Raw genomic sequence first — 20,999 nt, 5'->3', positions numbered from 1 at the left:
AAAAAAAAAATCAGTTCGCTGTATGTTTTGAGGTTTATTTCTGGGGTCTTTATTCTGTTACATTGTTCCACATGTCTGTTTTTCTGCCAATTCCATGCTATTTTGATTATCACTGCTTTGTAATATATTTTGGAGTCAGGGAATGAGATGATGAGATGCCTCCTACTCCACTGTCCTTGTGCAAGTTTGCTTTGCCAATATGGGGTCTTTAATGATTCTAGACAGATTCTATGATTGTCTTTCCTAAATCTGTGAAGAATATCTCTGGTAATTTGATTGGGATTGCATTAAATATATAGATTAGTTTGGGTAGAATTGCCATTTTGATTATATTAATTCTTCCAATCTAGGAACATGAGATGTCCTTCCATTTTTTTTTTTTTTGGTGTTTCATTTTCAATTTTTTTCCTTTGCTTAGATATCTTATAGTTTTTGTGGTATCTTATACTTTTTATGGCTATGGTAAATGGTATTACTTTCTTCAGTTCTACCTCAGTCTGCTTGCTGTTCATATATAAAAATGTGATAGATTTTTGTATGTTGATTTTTGTATCTTGCTACTTTACTGTATTCATTTATTACTTCCAGGAGTTTTTTCATGGATACCCTTGGGTCTTTTATGTATACAATTATGTCACCTGCAAACAGATAATTTCACCTCTTCTTTCCTTTTTTTCTTTCCCTATTTGAATGTCTTTTGTATTATTCTGTTTTCTGATTGCATTGGCTAGGACTTCCAGCACTATATTGAAAAGGAGTTGAGAAAGTGTGCAGCCTTGTCTTATACCAGTTCTTAATGGAAAAACTTCCAGTTTTCCCCCATTCACTGTGATGTTAGCTATGGGTTTTTCAAAAATAGCTCTCATTGTGTTGAGAAGTGAATCTTGTATGTTGATTTTGCTGTCTTAACCATGGAAGGCTGTTGTATTTTATTAAAGGCTTTTTCTGCATCAATTGATAGGATCATATAGTTTCTATCTTTCTTTCTGTTAATATGGTGTATTATATTTATGGTTTTGCATATGCTGAACCACCCTTGCATCCCTGTAATAAACCTACCTGGTTGTGATGTATAGTCTTTTTTTTTATATGTTGTTGGATACGATTTGCTAATATCTTGTTGAGAATTTTGCTTTTATATTCTTCAGAGATACTGGTCTGTAGTTTTACTTCCTTGTCATGTCCTTGTCTGTTTTGGGTATAATGGTGATAGAGGCTTCATAAAGTGAATTTGGGAGAGTTCCTTCCTTTTGGATCTTTAAAAATAACTTAGAATAGAATGAGAATTAACTCTTCTTTAGAAGTTTTGTAGAATTCAGAAGTGAAGCCATCAGGACCTGGGCTTTTCTTTGTGGGAGGTTAGTTATTACTGATTCAATCTCATTGCTTATTATGGGTCTATTCAGGCTTTCTATCCTCCTGATTTGATCTTGGTAGATTATATGTATACAGGAATTTGTCCATCTCATCCAGGTTTTCTTGTTTGTTGGCATATAGTTGCTCATAGTATCCTCTAATGATGTTTTGTATTTCTATTGTGTCTGTTGTAATTTTGCCTGTTTCATTGTGGATTTGAGTTATCTGGTTCTTTTCTCTCTTCTTAATTGGTCTAGCTAATGGTGTGTCAATCTTGTTTATCTTTTCACAGAACTCGCTTTTGCTTTCATTTATTTTCTGTATAGTTTGTTTATTTTCTATTTTATTTCTTTCTGCTTGAATCTTTATTATTTCTTTTCTTTGGGCATTTTTGGATTTTTTTGGTGGTTGTTTTTCCAGTTGTTTGATACATGATGTTAGGTTGTCCATTTGTCATGTTTCCATCTTTTTCTTACACGCACTAACTACTATGAAATTCCCTCTTAAGACTGCTTTTGCGGTGTCCCATAGGTTGTGGAAACGCATATACTCATTATCATTGGTTTCCATGAATCTTTTGATTTCAGTCTTTATTTCTACAGTAGATGTGAAGCCATTCAGGAGTAGGTTATTTAGTTTCTATATGATTGTGTATTTTTTTTTCCTGAAATCTATATCAAATTTAATTCCATCATCGTTGGAGAAAATACTAGATATAGTTTCTGTGCCTTTGAATCTGTAATGGCTTGTTTTGTGCCCTATCAGGTAGACTGTCTTCATAAAGGTTCCATGGGGGCGGTGAGAAAAATACATATTTTGTGGTTTTGGGGAGTCATTGCACCATTTCTGATACTTCAAGTGATAAAAGTCTGGCATATAGTTTGCCCACAATGAGCCATCACAAGGACAAGCAAGGAATAGAGCCTTGCTAACAAGTAAAACAGTCTGCCACAATCTCAGACTACATTTTTTTCATGAGAGAGTTGGAGGTCCACATTGACTATAAAGGGCCTCCAGGGGAAGGGAGTTCTAAACCTTCCAAAGCCTAACCCATTCCAATGTGTAATATGTAATTTCAGCACCATTTAAGTTAAACCTCCATTTTTCAATGAAAAAAAAAAATTTCATTCTTTGAACTTTAATAAAGGTGGAGTTGTCTTTTGTCAAATAACTCTTCTATAGTGATGGATATTATTTAATGCTTGGATAGAAGTTATGTGATATTTATAGAACAAACATTGAGATCCTTGTATGTGCCAGGTCCTCTGCTAATGATAGGTATAAAAGAAGTTAATCACACATGACCCTGCCAAAATAAAACAGAGAATCTAATGGGAAACAAGCAGGGAAGATACGAATAAACAAATAAATATATAATTGCAAAGCAAATGATACCTTTGGCAAGTTGTGGCAAAAATGTTCCACTTGTTAAAGCTGGGTGTTGATATATGGGTTACTGTTACATTGGCACTAACTTCTGAATTATATGAGCTCCTGGGAACCAGCAGTTAGTGTAATGGCTATGTCGCTGGACTCCCACGTAGTCGACCGCGGTTCGCGTCCCGGACCCGGTGGCTTAAAACTCACGCCGGGTGCGTGTGCGTGCGTGCCCAAGATCCCGACAGGAGAATGGAGGAGAAGGGATTGTGGCATGACCATCCCCCCTGGGGGGTGATTTCTCGCTTTCTGTCTCTATGTCTCTCTCTGTCTGTCTGGCGAGCGCACGCGCCCTATAGCGAAAAAACCTCTCCAAAAAAAAAAAAAAAAAAACCAAAAAAAACTTACCTGAATTATATGAGCTCCTGAATATATACTTGGAATATTTCTTGAGCAACAAATGAAAAAACATAGTTGAAAGTGTAGTAAGTGCTTTGGAGAGAGTTCTTTGATTGAGAGTGGAGTGTAATGGAGACTTCCCGAAGATGGAGTGGTCAGGGAAAACCTGAAGTATAACTCATCATTGCCTATTTGAGAGGGATGAAGACTGATGTCCAAGTTGAAAAAAACATGAATAAGAACAGTCTCAAAGATGAAGGCTCAGTGCAGACTGCTTGCTAATTCAGTGGTTTGGGTGGACTTTTAAAAAATTATACGTCTTTTTACACATACACTTGGCTCATCTCCAATGGTAAACAATGGGCATCCCTAAGCTAGAAGAGGTGTTAAGGGCTCATAGGTAATTTAGTTTAGTATTAATACTATGTGTTAGAGGGTAATAGAAATTTTGTTCTGCAGTTGAGGAGAAATTGAAATGGATCTGAGGCAAACTAAGTCACTCTTCTTGTAAAGAAATGTCTCTTTGGTGTTCTTAACAAGTGGTTATCAAGTTCTTAGGAGATAGTTTCCATGTTCTGCCACTCAGGATGGGGAAGAAGTGAGTGGGGCCCTGTGCTTTACTTTAGTTAAGCAGGTCTTCTTTCTATCCCATAGATACCCTAGACTCACCTCCAGCTTAGTACTTTTTCTACAGAAAGCACCTGCCACCTAGAATGCTCACCATTTACAAATATTTTTCCAACTTCTATGTCTCCATTGCTCTTCTGAATAAAATTTTAAAATAGTGGGTTTAATAATGTAACCCCAGCTTACCTTTTTGAAGAATCAGGCATTCCTAGAAGTCAGTGTAATTTACTTAGTCAGTGATTGACCATAAGGGTAGGAGTGGAGTGAGTGTCCTCATCTTCTGGAAGGGAAAATAAAAGGAAAGTCATCTCTTTTTCTTTTTTCTTTTTTTGGAGAGGTTTTTGCTATAGGTTGCATGCACTCGCCAGACAGACAGAGAGAGACAGAGAGATAGAAAGTGAGAAATCACCCCCTGGGGGGATGGCCATGCTGCAATCCCTTCTCCTCCATTCTCCTCTCGGGATCTTGGGCACACATGCACAGGCGCCTGGCATGAGTTTAAGCCACCAGGTCCTGGACTCGAACCGTGGTGAACTACATGGGAGTCCAGCGACATAGCCATTACACCATCTGCTGGTCCCAGGAAAGTCATCTCTTTTGGTTTTGGCAGTCATAAGATACGTTTAGTTAGCTATTGTCTCCTGAAATTCTGGTCTGTACTCTTCCCCTCCAAGAATCACTATTTCATAGCAATTTAAGATTTTAACTGTCTGTTGTTTTAGGTGGTTTACTAGTTGTTCTTGTTTCCCATTAGTCTTTTTTGCCAACTAGATTTCATGCATTCTGACTATATAGAAACTTGGCTGCTGCTTATATATAATGGCCGATATTGATCACATAGTGAATATTCAGTAATCAATGCCTAGTGGCTGAAGGAACCATCTGTTTCTTCCTCACGGACCATTATGAAAGGCTGTTATTTATATAAATAAGATATTAAGTTGGCACAGGATACTCAAAGATTAACATTTTTGTAGCTTTAAAATGGCAGAAAGTCAAGTCTTGGAGCTCTAATTCATTCAGATAATTCTCATCTGAGAAACGTTCTTTCTTTATAAGTCTTCTAATTCACTGCTATTCAAAGTGTAGTCTACAGATCAGCAACATCAGCGTCACTGGGGAGCTTGTTATAAATCCAGAACCTCAGGCTCCATGGCAGCTGTACTGAGTTAGAATCTGCATTTTCAACAAGATCCTTACGTATATTTGATGCACGGTGAAGTTTGAGAAACATTGTTTGAATTCATTGCAACTCCGAAATTTAGGACGAGTATTTTCCTTCCAAGAGAACTAAGTGTGGAAATGAAGATTTCACCAGTCTGTGGACAAGATCTCTAGTACTTTCTGCCCTATGGCCTGGAATTACTGTTTCCCATAGGAGATTGTCAGGCCAGAAGATGCTGCTGCGGAAGTGTGTTAGAGTATTTCAGGTATGAGGGTGATACTTAGATGTTAGGCATGATAGTGATTACAGAAAATGAAGCAGTTGTTGGAGTTCACTGGGAGAGGTTGGCAAAAGTAGAGGAATGTGGCCATGCAACCTACCACCAAGAGATAAGGAAAGAGGCCTTTTCTTTATGACTGAACACAACTCCTAACTCCTTGGACATGGACTCATCTACAACTCCAGAACCTATGGAGCCAGCAGTTCACAAGTGAAACCAGCTGTATGTGTTGTGTATGAAAGAAAAACTTGTGGAGTGATGAGGACCATGGAGAGCATGCTTCATCAAAGGAGGAGGGGGAGGTGTTTACTCAGCTCACCCATTGTTGTCATGTGGGAATCTGAGGCCTAGCATGGCCAAATCTTCCTGTTTCTCAAATGAAACTACAATGGTAAGTTTGTATGTAAAATATCTCTTGAAAGTAATATGTTGGTTAGTAATTAACATGTTTTTAGAACAGCTCATGCCAAATAAAATTCATGTGTTGCTTGCATCTGGTTTGCAATCCCTGTTCTGGAGCAATACAACACATGAGATGGTATTTATACCCGACTTCTTCAGTGCAGGGCACCAAACACAAAGGGATTTTGGCCTTTTTATTAATCAGTATGGAATTTTACTAAGTAAAAGAAATAAAAAGACCTAAGAGCTGCGTTTGCTTTGATGACCAAACTTAAAATATGTACTGTCTGAAGAGATTCAGTGGTGGTTGAAGAAGGGAGCTGAGTAAGTGTCTAAAGGAATAAAAAAGATGACAGGGAAGTAAGCATTGGGTTGAGGTGAGGGTGAGGAAATGGAGACATGGAAAGTACTTGGCATCACCACCTAAGGGTAACACACTGCAACAGGGCAGTCTGCTGGATGCTGGACCACAGCTTGGACCTTCTTGTACTGGAAGAGTGTGGCTAGAATTGGAATTTGAGTTAATTTATCTTTAGCATCTGACTGTTGAATTTGGATAGCTGTTAACATTAAAGTTCAAATAAAATTTGTCATGGTAAAATTGGCATTTTGCATATTTGGAGAGTGAAAACTATATGTATATACCACAATCTTTCTTTGCATTTATTCCTGGAAGGATACTCGAGTTGCCTCCATCTTTTGGCTATTGCAAATAATGTTGTGGTCAATATAGATGTACAAATATCTCTTTGATGTCCTGCTTTCAATTCTTTTGGGTATTTGATTGATTTGTTTTTGCTTCATATAGAAGCAACCACAAACAGGTGGTATGGTGGTCAAGGCACTGGATTCTCACATGGCCAACTGCAGTTTGAATCTTGGACCCAGTGGCTTGAAAAAATCACGTCTGGTGAGTGTGTGTACATGCCCCCAATCCTGAGAGGAGAATAGAGAAGAAGGGATTGCAACGTTGTCATTCCCCTGGGGGGAGGGTGATTTCTCACTTTGCCACTCTCTTCTCTCTCCAGTGAACTTACACACCCTATGGCAAAAACCTTAAAAAAAAAAAAAAGAAGATTTATTTATGATAGAGTGCATGTGGGTGGGGGGCGGGAAGAGAGAGAGAGAGAGAAAGAGAGAGAGAGAGAGTGACAGAGAGAAGAGAGAGAAGAGCATCTTCTTCAAGGTCTTGTCATGCCATGATCCCCTTCCTGCAGTCCTTTAACCTATTGGATCTTTGGCACTTGTGAGCATGTCCAGTGTGTTAGGCTGATGAGCCAAGAATTCAAACTATGGTTGCCAGATGGGATCTGGCTTTTCTTGAGCAGTTCCTTACCACTGCACCATGGAGCTGTCTTGATTTTTTATTTAATAAGTTAGTAAACTTAATGATTTTCTCAAATTTTGCTATATAATCTATTTTCAGTATGCACCATTAAATATACTTGTTTTATGACTATTCCCAGGTGTTAGGATTACTTCACTTGTTTTCTAGTTTATAAACATTTAAACAATGTAAAGTCATGTCAGATTAAGAACTGAATAAATTACAAAATTGAAGGTAATACGACTTCTGATTTCTATTTGAATCCTTAAATGGCTATTTTTTTTTTTTTTTGCTAAATAAAAAGAAGAGGGTAAGAGTAATACTTATTATAACTCTTTTGGATAAGCAACAGCATTCGATAGTCTAAATTTCATTGATAAATAGTATATGAGGAGATATAGTCATCAAAAGTCATAACATGTTTTTTTATGCAAAAAATGTGTCATGACTTTTCCGATGATCCAATATTTAGGGAAGACAGTTACAAGTTTTGCCATTGAGGTAAATGTGAATGGCTATACATCCTTTGTATTTATTTATTTATTTTTTGAGAGGTTTTTGCTATAGGACGCATGCGCTCACCAGAAAGACAGAGAGAGACAGAAAGCGAGAAATCACCCCCCAGGAGGGATGGCCACGCTGCAATCCCTTCTCCTCCATTCTCCTCTCAGGATCTTAGGCAGGCATGCACATGTGCCGGGCATAAGTTTTAAGCCATTGGGTCCGGGATGCGAACCACGGTCAACCACGTGGGAGTCCACCGACATAGCCATTGCACCAACTGCTGGTCCCCCTGTACTTTGGGGTTGGGAGCAAACTAAAATACCTGCCCTATACAGGCAAGTTAACATAAATCTGTACAGCAAATTGGATGAAGAGCTTGGCAAACTGAACTTCCCGTGTAAAACTTTTATTTTTAAAAATGTAAAAAATTTTTTTATTGTTTTTGATTTGCTATAGGGCATGCATGAGCTAGAGAGACAGGGAGAGAGAGAGAAAGTGTGAAAGCACTCCATGGGGGGGATGACCTCACTGCAGTCTCTTTGCCTTCACTCTCCTCTTGGAATTTTGAGCATGTATGCACACACACCTGGCATGTTTCCCAAACCACTGAGTCTGGGGCTCAAAATACACTGTTGGCCATGTGGAATCCAGTTAGCTTAACCACCACGCCATGTGACTGGCCCAAAAGCTTTCCCTTTCTAAATGGACAACTGCCACTAGCTGTTGCAGATTATTGCTCTGTGATACTAAGATGACAGTTTTTCAAGAAAAATCAGAAATTATAAATTTTATTTTATTTTAAAAAATTTCCATTGAGTATGTGCCATTGTTAATGAGGGAGAGAGACAGAAAAAGGGAGAGGGAGATGGAGAAAGCATCACCCAATGGGGCACGATCACATTGCAATTCTTTCTCCTTCATTTCTCCATTTTGTTGGGATTTTAGGCACATGTACAGATGTGTCCAGAGTTTGTCAAGCTGCAGGGACCAGGACCAGGATTCAAACAGAAAAGTTGACCATATGGGATCCATCTCCCTTAACCACTAGGCTGGGGGCCTTGCCCCCAAAGTAATAGTTTTTATGTGAAATTTCCTTATTAAGGTGTGAGCAAGTAATTAAAAAAATTTTAATAAAACACTGTACTGTCCTACCAGATAGGTTTGCAGGCTGAGTTTATGACTTTGAGGTCAATAGGTTTATGACCTATGAATTTAGAGGATGGCCAGTTTGATAGCTATAACATACATGATATTTTCATGATAACCTGAGAATAGGGACTAAAATGATTACAATATTATTTATTAGTGTTAGAAAAGATCATATCATCTAGTGTGTCCATTTTGTTTCATAGTTAAGAAAACAGTACTCTACAAAGTTAAATGACTTTCCACCTTTGTAGTCATATTTATTGAGACTTTTGAAATTGTGCAAAGCAAGTTAAGGAGAAACAGTGCCAGCTCTCCTGTCTTAAAATTCATTTGGATGTATCTTGTGTTCTAATTAATAATAAATTAGGTTATATAGAACTTTTCGTGTGTTTTCATATGTATTATCTCTTTTGATGGTCAGAATCACAGATTATGGGTGTTATTTTCATTTGGCAGAAGAAGAAATTTGAGTCCCAAAGAGGTTTCATAACTTGCTCAAGTTCACATAGCTAGTTAGTAATAGATGATGTGTTTGTTACAATTTCTCCTACTGTATATGATACCTTAGAGAGGATAATTACACTGGAACTACAAAGAAGATAATATGACAAAATGAAGGTTTGTCAAGGAGAAAGAATATATGTGCTGAATAGAACAGAAGAGTGAAAAAGTATCGCATGGAAAAAGTAGACAGGCTTATTTTGGATAATTATTGGTGTTTAAAGAAGAGAAGTTAATATCTGAGATAGGTTTTATGTCTTTGCCATTTCTTAGAGTTTACTTAATGCTTTGTTAGGCTATTTGCTTTCTTCTATTTAATTTTACTCCATTTTATAGTAGGTGAGAGTGAGTGAAACTATGTACTGTTGAGTTTTGAAGTTGGCATCACTGACCAGGATGCTTTTAGGAGCTAAGGTTACATATAATTGGAATACAAAGGAACTACTCCAACCTAGAGAATTTTAATTTAGATGTGTATTTGAGTGTCTCTTTTCCAAATTAACACGCACACACCACACACAAATTGACCTTGAATGAAGTTATAATGGATCCTTAGTCAAATTTGGAAATGAAAAGATACTAAAAACACATGTAGCAAAATCTTCAAAATCTTCAATTAAAACAGTCCTATGTTTCTAAAGGAAATATGTTTGAAATGTTGAATTTTATGAATTGTTTTATTTTTAGACATCTGCAAGATTAAAGAGAAATAGAAGATTTCTTATGTAACTGTGGTAAGATGAAAAATTATTTTACTTCAAACTTGAAGACACAAAATACTCCATTTTTCAATTTTCAGAATGTGAGAGGTCTTTCTTAGGATTTTTTTGGTATAATTTTTATTAAGGGAGGATTGAAATTGATCTAGAATCAGTTTATTATGGTGTGCTACTATGACATTTTTATTGTATAAAGAAATCAGATTTATTAAAGTGTGCTACTGTAACTGTCACCGAAGTACATAATTAGTTCCAGGATTTCTTTGTGACGATGGCCAGTATCAGTATCGGGTTATTAATTCTGGTTGAACACCTGGAATTACAGAAATACCTCATTCCCAACACTTTCCATTTACTTTTCTTAGAGCAATTTGTTCTGTATTTTCAGCCACCAAGTCTGAGATTCAAACTGTGCAGCTGGCCGTGTCGGATCTAACACCTTAACTTCCATGCCAGCCACTGGCCCACATTTGCTTTTTAATGCTTAAAAAAACCCTCATAAATGCATCTGCAGGTGGTGTGGTGGTTAAGAGCACTGGATTCCCACATGACTGACCACGGTTTGAGTCCTGGACTTGGAGGCTTGCTTTCTCATTTTCCCTCTGTGTCTCTCTCTCTGGAAATATTTAAATAATAGTAATAAATAAAGTTAAATAAAATAATTCTTAAGAAAAAACTCATAACCAATACTTATTGTACCTCAGGAAAACTGTATTATTTGAAGCAGTAAAAGATACTGAACTGAGTATGTGGTGATCATAGTAATTACAGAACCATGACACCACGACATTTAGTTTTCCTTTTTTTCTCTTAGCTTATTTTAAAGAATATTATTAATGGAACAACCTTTTACACTATTTCTTAGAATGGTTTTAATGTAGATAAAATGTAAGTAGGTTTTGAGGTAAGTAGTCCATTAGAGTAATTTAATTTCACTTGCAAATATTTTAGTTAGATCTTTTTATTTCTTTCAAAATGGGTCATCACTACAAGCAATTTACTTATTTGGCAAGATATTCTTAGCATATGGATTTGCTGCAGGGTGAGCATTCTAAAATGTCTATGTAATTTGGTAAGTTGTTTCCTGGTATTTGGCTAGGAGTAATATACGATAAAATCTCATACTAATTTGAAAAACAAAAGCCCAAACATACAAATATGAAGAGAATTTGCTAACATTTTTAAACTGCCTGAGTTTGAAAGTAGAGAAAATAATCTATTGAGATTAAGTGTGGGAACGACAGATGGTATAATGGCTACATCACTGGACTCCCACATGGCCAACTCTGGTTTGAGTCCTGGACCTGGTGGGTTGCTTTTTCATTTTCTCTCTCGCTCTCTCTCTCTCACACACACACACTCTATTTCTTTCTGGTCAAATTAAAATAAATAAAGTTAAATAAAAAATTCTTAAAAAATGAGAGAAGTTATTCAGGAGTTTTTACTAGTCTTGTGAAATTGTCTGCTAATATGTTTAAAGTAGAGTCTGTATCCATTGGGACTGTTTTTTAAGATGAAGAAGCTGAATTTTGATTTTACTTGTTCATGAATATCCTTTCTTTAATGATTATGACATAAGTGAAGAGCATATTAAGCCAGTTTTTTTTTTTTTTTTAAATTTAGTGTCTCTAAAGCTTGTTCACTTGTTGCATAAGAATCGTTCTTGATTTGTTGTATTTTGGGAGGGAGGAAAAATGCTGAAAGAAAATACGTGTGTCATTTGCTTTGTCATCATTATTTTAGATGAAATCCTCCTAATTTAGATTGAGTTTTCTTTGATTTAATCTGCAGCTTTTGGTATATTTTCTTCCCTTGATTTCTGGAGTAGCTGTTGACTTATTTTGCGGGTGAGTTGAAAATTATTTTTAAATGTAGTACAACAGGGGTGGGGTTACTGCAGCTATCAGCCTTGTGATGTGATTAGTTAAATTGGACTTCACTGTAAACTTGCTGGGAAGTTGGGTTAAAGACAGCTTTGAATCTTACCAAAGGATTTTTCTATTTAATCAACTCATTATTAACTAGACTGTGTATAACTATGTGAACAAATAAATACTTGCCTCAAAAAAACAAAAAAACAAAAGAAACCACCAAAACTCCTAAAAAGCAAAGCACAGGGGCCAGCAGGTGGTATCGTGGTTAAGGCACTGGACTCTGACATGGTCTATAAAAGTTCAAGTCCTGGACTCAGTGACTTGAAACTCACACCAGGTATGTGTGCATGCATGTCAAAAATTCCAGAAGAATGGAGGAGAAGGGACTGAGGTATAGCCATGCCCTCTGGGGGGGGGGTGGTTTCTCTTTTTCTCTCTCTGTTTCTCCAATGAGTCCACTAACCCTATAGCAAAAATCTTAAAAACAAAACAAACAAACAAACAAACAAAATCCCAAGTAAAACCAGAAAACCAAAGTGCAGAAATTTTCATCTCAACTTTTACTGTATTGTTAACTAGAGTGTCCTGCTCATTAAACTTTGATACTTTTAAATTAATTAATAATTAATATGAGAGAGAGAGAGAGAGAGAGAGAGAGAGAGAGATTTTTGACAAGGTCTTGCTGTGTCTCTCTTCTCCTTCTCCAACCTCCCGATTATCTGGAAAGACAGACACAGGTACCTGTACCTGGCACATTCAGGTTGGCTCAGGAATCAAACTTGGGACTCCTATGTGGCTTCTAGTCTTTCAAGCAGTGGTGCTACCTGTGTACCACCACATCTGGGCCTCTATTTTATTTTTAAATAAACTTTTGCATTACAATCTATGTAAATCTGGAATATTGAATGCGTAGTTTGGAGATGACTATGACTAGTACCAAACACCAAGGATTAGTGAATACTGGCACGCACTACAGTAGGAGGTTTGAAGTAGAGGAACATATGTTTTTCTGGAAAATAGGTTAAGAGGAAATACGAAAAAACATTAGTGAAAGTGTAAATCAAAATTATTTTTTCTCTTTCCCCCAACCTTTTTGAAAAATTTTTATCTGCAAACAAGTTAGTAAAAGTTAAAAAAGCATTTATAATGATCTTTATCTAGATTGGTCAGTTCTCAGCAACTGGACACACTTGATCCTTTCTCTATATGTAATATTTTTCTGAACCTTTTAAAAATAAGTTATGGATTCCATTAAACTTCATTCCTACATAGTGTGACATTTCCTAAGAATAAGGACATTCTTCTACTATTTCTAATGTTATTATTCTTGTTATTGTAAGTTGAACATCCTTAAGTTGAAATCTGAAATGCTCCAAAATTTGAGACTTTCTGAACCTCCACATGACATCATAAGTGGAAAAATTCACACTTGACTTTATATGACTGGTCACAGATAAAATGCTGCAATGCAAAAATGTCCTATAAAATTACCTTCAGCCTGTGTGTATAAAGCATATCTAAAACATAGATATATTTTGTTTAGACTAGGGTCCTATAGCCAAGATACTTCATTATGAATATGAAAATATTCTAAAATTAAAAAAAAATCTGAAGTACAAAATACTTGTAATTCCAAGCATTTCAGATAAGGGATAGCCAACCTGTATTATTGACATTAAACTATAATCTAATTAACCATAATTCAGTAATGTCATCTAGGTACATCAAGATGTTGAAATTTTCACACATTTTTTTTTCAATCCAAGAATCAATAAAACCTTATGTATGCATTTGCTTGTTATGTCTCTTAATTGCCTTTAAATCTAGGAAAATTCCCCTGCCTTTTCTTTTGTTGTCTTATGATGACTAATTTGAAGAGCTTAGACCACTTAGAGAATGTTCTATAGCCTGGATTTGTCTACTGGTTTTCCAGTTTCCGGGTTCAGGTTAAGTATGTTTGGCAAGAAGATAGCTGAGGGGATACAACTTACTGCGTCCCATCGGGAGGTGCATGAATTCTCATTGTTTTGCTGTTGGTATTGGGGAAGCGGGATTGCTTGGAGACCATAAGAGCTTTCATATAGTAACTATATTTGCCTTTTTGTGATTAGTTGGTGGTTTGTGGAATGGTGTTTGAGATCATGTGAATATAGTCTTCTCTAATCATTTTTTCCCAGGTACTTTGAGGAGTGATAGCGGACTCATGCCTGAGTTAATTCCACTGACAATTGCAATGGGATAGTTTTCTAATTCTGTCACCCCTTTTCTATTTAATGGAAAATGGATGGCTTTATGCAAGGACTTTCCTCACATCCGGCACCACACTTTAATATGGATTCATGGATTTTTAAATTAAATGTGTTATAATTGATCATTAATTTTATTAGATGCACATAGTGTCCAAATCTAATCACTGGACGGCCTTTCAAAGCAGCCCCCTATGTTCTTTACACATGACACCTGTAATCTTTGAGCACTTCCTTTCTTTTGGAATAAAGATTTATGTTACTAAAATAAAAATTTTTTATTTTTATATTTATTTATACTTATTTATACTAAGGTAAATTAAGAAAGCTTAGTCCTTTTACACAATTAGATTCATTTCCTTCTGTCATCAATTGTTTCTTGTAGTTTAGTGGTGTGTGCATGACTTTGATCGATAGGCGATTATAAGCATATCAAGAGGCCAGTGTTTGGTGTGTTTCTCAAAGCTGGTCTTGTATGGATTTATGATTCAGAATAAAATCTCCTGAGAGCTTCCTCCTCGGAGCTTTTGTAACCTCAGAGATAAAGAATAATATGGGTACTTTTTAAGGTGGAAACAAAGCTTTAGGACAGACCTCCTTTCATGTACTTCGGTTTGTCTTTCTCCTCTCACACACTTTTTTTTTTTTTGGAGAGATTTTCACTGTAGGGCGCGTGCGCTCGCCAGACAGACAGAGAGAGACATAGAGACAGAAAGCGAGAAATCACCCCCCAGGGGGGATGGTCACGCCGCAATCCCTTCTCCTCCATTCTCCTCTCGGGATCTTGGGCACGCACGCACACGCGCCCGGCGTGAGTTTTAAGCCACCGGGTCCGGGACACAAACCGCGGTCGACTACGTGGGAGTCCAGCGACATAGCCATTACGCTAACTGCTGGTTCCCTCACACACTTTTTTGAAAAAGGTAATTTTATTCATGATTAGAGTTTGTGAGCATGCTTGGGGGAGGAAAGGGGGAGAGGAGAGAGAGAGACGGAGAGGGAGAGAGAAGACACTATGACTGGGTCTTGTCATGCCATGATCCTTTCCCCAGCCCTCTAGCTTGTCAGGATCTTGATCATGCATGTCTATGTGCATGTTTGATGTGATTTCAGGTTAACTCGGGGATCTGAGCCTGAGGTTGGCCGTGTGACTTCCAGCACTGCAGTTCATTTTTGTCACTGACTATGCCACCAGGCTGGGCCTCTCCCATATACTTTTGAAAAGTAGTGATAAGGTCTGTGAAGTATGGGGTTTACTGGTGCTTATTTTCCATTATCTGTCCCAATTTTTTGTTTTGTTTTGTTTTGTTTTGTTTTGCTACAGAGCACATGTACGTGTCAGAGAGACAGATAGAGAGCGAGACAAAGAGGGAGGAAAAGTAAGAAATCATCCCCCTAGGGAGGGGGGCCACACCATAATTCCTTTTCCTCTAATCTCCTTTGGGATTTTGGGCATGCCCACTCATGGCCTGCTGTGATTTTCAAGCCACTGGGATCTAGGACTCCAGCCTCGCTGTTGGCCATGTGGGATGTAGTGCTTTAACCTCCATGCCACCTGCTGGCCCCTGTCCCAATTTTTAATTGCAAAAACCTCAGCTTCTTCTCTGCATCTACATTACCTCCTTAGAAAAACTTTTAAATGATATCTTATTTACATTTAATTATTGTACATCTCTGTAGCACACAGTATGGTTTTTCAAAGTATGCATGTAGTACATGACAATCAAATCAAGGATATTAGCACACATGTCATCTTCAACAGAGAACTTTATATTCTTGTCTGTTAAGTATTTCTTCCCTGAGCCCCTTCTAACTACTATTACCCACACCTCTCCCATATACCTCTGGTAGCTACACTTGTTTTCCCTACTTTTATTTCTTGAATCTTTTAATTTCTGCCATAGGGTGCACACATTCGATCTACTGAGTGGGGTTATACAGTGTTTGACTTTCATAGTCTGGCTTACTTAGAATATCTTCTATATTCATCTACTTTGTATCAAATGACAAGGTCTCACTGTGTGTAAGCTATGCTTCAGATAAGCAATCGATAACCAGAATATATAGGGAATTCAAGCAGCTCACCCGCAAAGAAAAAGAATAATGCAATTTTAAAAATAGGCAAATGAACTAAAGAGACAACTCTCTAAGGAAGACATATAAATGGCCAAAATATGTGTGGAAAAGTGTGTAATGTCTCTTATCATAAGGGAGATGCGAATCAAAACCACTTTACCTCCTTTTATGTTCCCAACCTCTTATTAAGTATTAACCACTGAAATTGCCATTGAAACTAGGTTAAATAAATAACTCATAAAATGTCATTAAATTTTAAGTACCTGGGCCTTATCAAGAGTAGGTGCTGCAAAATATACTGCATTGAATTCTTCTTTTGTAAAATTCTGATATAAGAGGCTCTGCTTATGTATACCTTACAGATAAGACTTTCCATTTCAGTACATATCACCTGTAGTGTTGCTAATTTGGTTGAAGGTTGGGAGGGTTTGGAGGTGGAGAAGGGAACTGTGAAAGAATTTCTTACTAGGCTGACATTTATTCAATCAATCCCTTGTCTCTGAATATGCTGTTTAACTACCTGTGCATCTATTCAGCATATTATTTCTCTGTTCTTCGCAACAAGAATGTTTTAAGAGGCCCAAATACCTTGCTGAAATCTAGATATGCTATCTAAAGCATTCTCATAACCTTCCATTCTTATAACCCCATCAAAAAGAAAATAAAAGCGGGGACTGCTAGATAGCATGGTGGTTAAGGTGTTGGACTCCCACATGTCTGACTGCAGTTTGAGTCCCAGCCTGGCTTGCTTTCTCACTTTCTCTTTCTCTTTCTGGTCAAATTAAAAAAAAAAATAATGACAGCCAATAAAATTAAATAAATAAAGGATTCTTAAAAAAAAAGAAAAGAAAAGAAACAAAGTGTATGTGTAATTTATTTACTCTTTGAGAACCATACCACTTTCTCTGGAATGACTATTATTGCCCTGAACTTCTCACAAACCACTTATTCAGTAATCCAGTTTAGAAGTTTGCAGGGAAGGACAGCAAGCTCTGTGGTTTTCAGAATCTACCCTTCCTTTTGGCCATCCTCAGACGTCAGTTTTCTCCCTATAGTTGGGTACTCATGGTGCTATTGGGTAAAGCCAAGCTCTGATCAGGAAGTTGTTGTATCGACCTCTCTTATGGGAAGATTATTCATGTAGATTCACCAAGAGCACAGTCCATTTTCAGAAAAGCGGACTTAAAAAACCAATTTTCTGTGAAGAATTAAATTGGAGAAATACTTTCCATTAGGAGAATTCTTGTCACTGAGCTGATAAAATATATTTTATTAGATTATTGTAAAATGAACATGCAGTGAAAAATTAAAACTTGGTTCCCCAGGGCAAGGGATGGGAGCGTGGACATCTGAGGATCTCAGTTAGAAAACAGTGATGGAGACTTTTGTGACTGAAGGGTGGTACCTGAAGCAACATCACCTGGGCGTTTGTTACAAGTGCAGTCTTAGTCCTCACTGCAGTCCTGCTAAATCAAGACCGGCATTGTGATGCTAGCTTCAGGTGGTTCATATTCAAGTTAGATGAGAAGTACTGGAAGTCATCTGCATGAAACTGTCCATCTGTAAATTAATTGGTTGAGAGATAAAGGCTCATTTTATGAAGTAGCGAAAGATACTAGATAGCAGATTTAGGAAATACTTTTATAGTGAAAAGCTTTCAGATATTTATTGTAAACTCTTAGCTTCATACAGTTGTTAGATAGTTATATTCCCACACTGTTCTTTTTTAGATTTAGGGAGATGTTTCCAGACACCAACATACTATTATCACAAATTGATTTTTGGCCCTCTGCTTATGGAAGAGCCTAGTGTGGTGGTGGGAGGGAGAGGTATCGGCAGGATCTGTGCCACCTCCAGGGCCTGGGGCTGACCTGTGTGACTTTCTGTCTGTGTGAAGCCCACTCAAACCACAGCCATGAGATAATTTTTGATCCTACTCTGAGCAAGAAGAAAAAGAAGAAGCCTTTTATGTTAGATGAAGAGATGGATGCCCAGACAGAAGAACCCAGGCTTTATAAACAAAAGGAAGTGGAACCAGAGCTGACTGAGGACAAAGATGTGGAAGGTGATGAAGAGGACAGTAGGAAAAAAAAATGCTTCTGATGATTTAGATGACTTGAACTTCTTTAATCAAAAGAAAAAGAAGAAAAAAAAGATATTTTATATTGATGATGCTGAAGAAGGTGTAAAGGATATTTAGATTAACAGTGATGTTCAAGAACCAGAGGAACCAGAGGATGACCTTGACATTGTGCTTGATAAGAAAAAGAAGAAAAAAGAAGAATGTTAAATTCCCAGATGAGAATGACATACTAGAGAAAGACAAAGCTTTAGAAGATGAAGACAGCTAAAAAGATGATGGTATCTCCTTCAGGAACCAGACAAGTCCTGCTTCAGCCAGCTCAGAAAGAGACTACACATATGAAGAGATTACACATACTGAATGCAGTGTTTAACATCATGAGGGAAAAGAATCCGGGTATGGTTGGTGGAGAGACAAAGAAATTTGTCATGACAACTAGGAACTAAGAAAACGTATTACTAGGAACTAAGTTCCTAGTAGGAACTAAGAAAACTTCTCTCGTCAACTTTACAGATATCTGTAAACTATTACGTCGTCAGCCCAAACATTTCCTTGCATTTTTATTGGCTGAATTGGGTACAAGTGGTCCTATAGATGGTAATAACCAACTAATTATCAAATGAAGATTCCAACAGGAACAGAAAATGTCTGGAGAAGACATAGCAAGGAATATGTCACTTGTCACACACCGGACACAAGAATACCCACAGTACGATACCCGCCTCTTTCCTATAGTGAGAAACTTGTCATTCCCCATGCTCTGTTGCTAGTGTCAAAACTGGCTTCCAGGCTGTCACGGATAAGCGAGCACAGCTTGGTGCCAAAGCTAACTACTTTGTTAATCACCACTGATTTTGCAGTGTCTTGTGGAGATTTGACTGGACAGGTTTACCCTCAGAGTGGATATACCATTGTTTTAAAAACAACAAGAGGTGTGCTATTATCTGTTGAAGATATTTCGTAGTTTTATCAACAGTACTAGGGAGAAATGTTCACCTGTTGAAATATCCATTTTGTAAGATAAATAATAAGGTGATTGAATGTATGGAAGAAAATGAAATGAAAAAAATGATTATGAGGTGAAAACATTTAAACATTTAAATAATTCGTTTAAAATAAATAAATAAATAAAATAAATAAAAACAAGATAGAAAAGCTGCCAAGCTCTTTGGTGAGTGGTTGGTTGGTCGAAATCCTTACAAGATGCTGGTGCTCAGGCTGTTGACATACACTTTGCGTACTTTGACAACTGTCAGAGAAACAGTGATATGGGATAAGGAGGTGCCTTTTAAAAATCGTTCAGACTTCTGTAAAATACAAAACAAATTAAAGTTATTATAACAGTGGAAAAATGGATTTTTGTAGTTATTTTATTAGTCATTAAGCTAGAGTGCTCAAAACCTTTCCTTCTGCATATGATTTGTATTGCGTTACCAGGTGTTTAAATTGTCGTAGGTATAAGAAATCTAGGAAGAAAGGCGTGCCTTTGTCGTTTGTATCCGAATCCTGCTGGGGCCCCCTAAGCACATTAGGATGGCCTCTTTTGTCCCATGATGAGGTAAGGTTGGGACTGAAGTCCTGACTTGTGGCGTAATCCTGTGAGTGGTAATCAGCTGAACTCTTACGTGTTGCTACCTCACATCATCCCAGCATTAGCTTCCCAATGTTGATGGCAGCTTTATATAAATCAGCGTTTCTGATCTTTCTAGATGTTTTGCTTATACATGGGGTGATGAAGGAACTGAGCCTCTTACCTTCATAGCAGTCCTAGATATTACTCAAGGGTAGATGGGCAGGTGTGACTTTAATTGGCTGGTATATGTGTTGTTGGAGAAGATGCTTTAAGCCAATGCCAGATGTAGGTACATCTTACTGGCTCACTCAGGTGGGAGGGTCTAGGGGAATGCCAGTGTGATGAGCTGGCAGAGGGAGATGGTACTGAAGAGTGAAAAGAGCACTGGATGTAGTTTGAATCCCAACTCTACTACTTATTTGCTTTGTGATCTACTAGCAATTACTTAGTCACTGATTTTTGAGTTCTGTAATTATAAAAATGGATTAATTTATATCTTCCAGGGTTGTTGTGAGGCTCTAATGAGATAATGTATTAAAAGCCTCAAATGGAGGGGGGGGGTCTTTAGAAAATTCATGGAAAATGCAAATTATTAAAAACTGTACATGGTTTTCAATTTTTTTTTTTTTGGTATCAAAATGAACTCATATGTTTTTCATTTTACATAGACTTTTTGAAGTTCTCTCATAGAGTGCCTAGCATAGAGTAGGTGCTCATTGAATGGAAAATGCACATTATTATTTACATTTGGTACAGTAAATGATTTCTTACCAGTTCTTTCTTTTTTCTTTTTTTTTTTTTTAGAGAGAGAGTCCTTACCAGATTTTATATATATATATATATTTAATGCTTGCCCAAGCAAAGCCGAGTAGGGTTTTCAGTAGTTTCTGATAGCTTTGTCCATCAAATGCAGTTCCAAGTGATTCTTTGCCAAGTAAGCATTGTGGTCTGTTAGTGCCACCACAGCAGACAGTGGCTTCCAACAGCACCGTGCTTTCACCCTGGCAGATTCATCAGTTGGATCAAAGTCAGCAGGGATTACACGTCCAGAAATCTGAGAATATTCCATCCTACACCCAAACATGCCAACATGTCAGTCGGAGTGAAGAAAATAAAGTATATGTTTCAAACATGTTAGTAGGCCAGCAAATGGTGTGGTAGTTAAGGTGCTGGACTCCCACATGGCTGACTGTGGTTCGAGTCCCAGACCTGTTGGCTTTCTTTCTCACTTTTTCGCTTTCTTTCTCTCTCTCTTTCTCTCTGATGAGTGCATGTGCCCTATAGCAAATTTTTAAACAATTTAATAAATAATTCTTTAAAAATACATGTTAGTGTGTGGAA

General features: G+C 37.3%; 1 pseudogene; it reads left to right on the top strand.

Moving 5' to 3' along the window:
* The window catches only part of LOC102471141 (eukaryotic translation initiation factor 2 subunit 2 pseudogene), a 32,557-nt pseudogene extending 13,522 nt beyond the window's left edge, over window positions 1-19,035 (top strand).
* The last annotated feature ends 1,964 nt before the right edge of the window (window positions 19,036-20,999 follow it).

The sequence above is a fragment of the Tupaia chinensis genome, unplaced genomic scaffold (genome assembly GCF_000334495.1).
Source record: "Tupaia chinensis unplaced genomic scaffold, TupChi_1.0 Scaffold145082_1, whole genome shotgun sequence".
In the NCBI taxonomy this organism is placed as follows: domain Eukaryota; kingdom Metazoa; phylum Chordata; class Mammalia; order Scandentia; family Tupaiidae; genus Tupaia; species Tupaia belangeri.
Note: the sequence above shows the minus strand (reverse complement) of the source record. Positions and strands in the feature narration are given on the sequence as shown.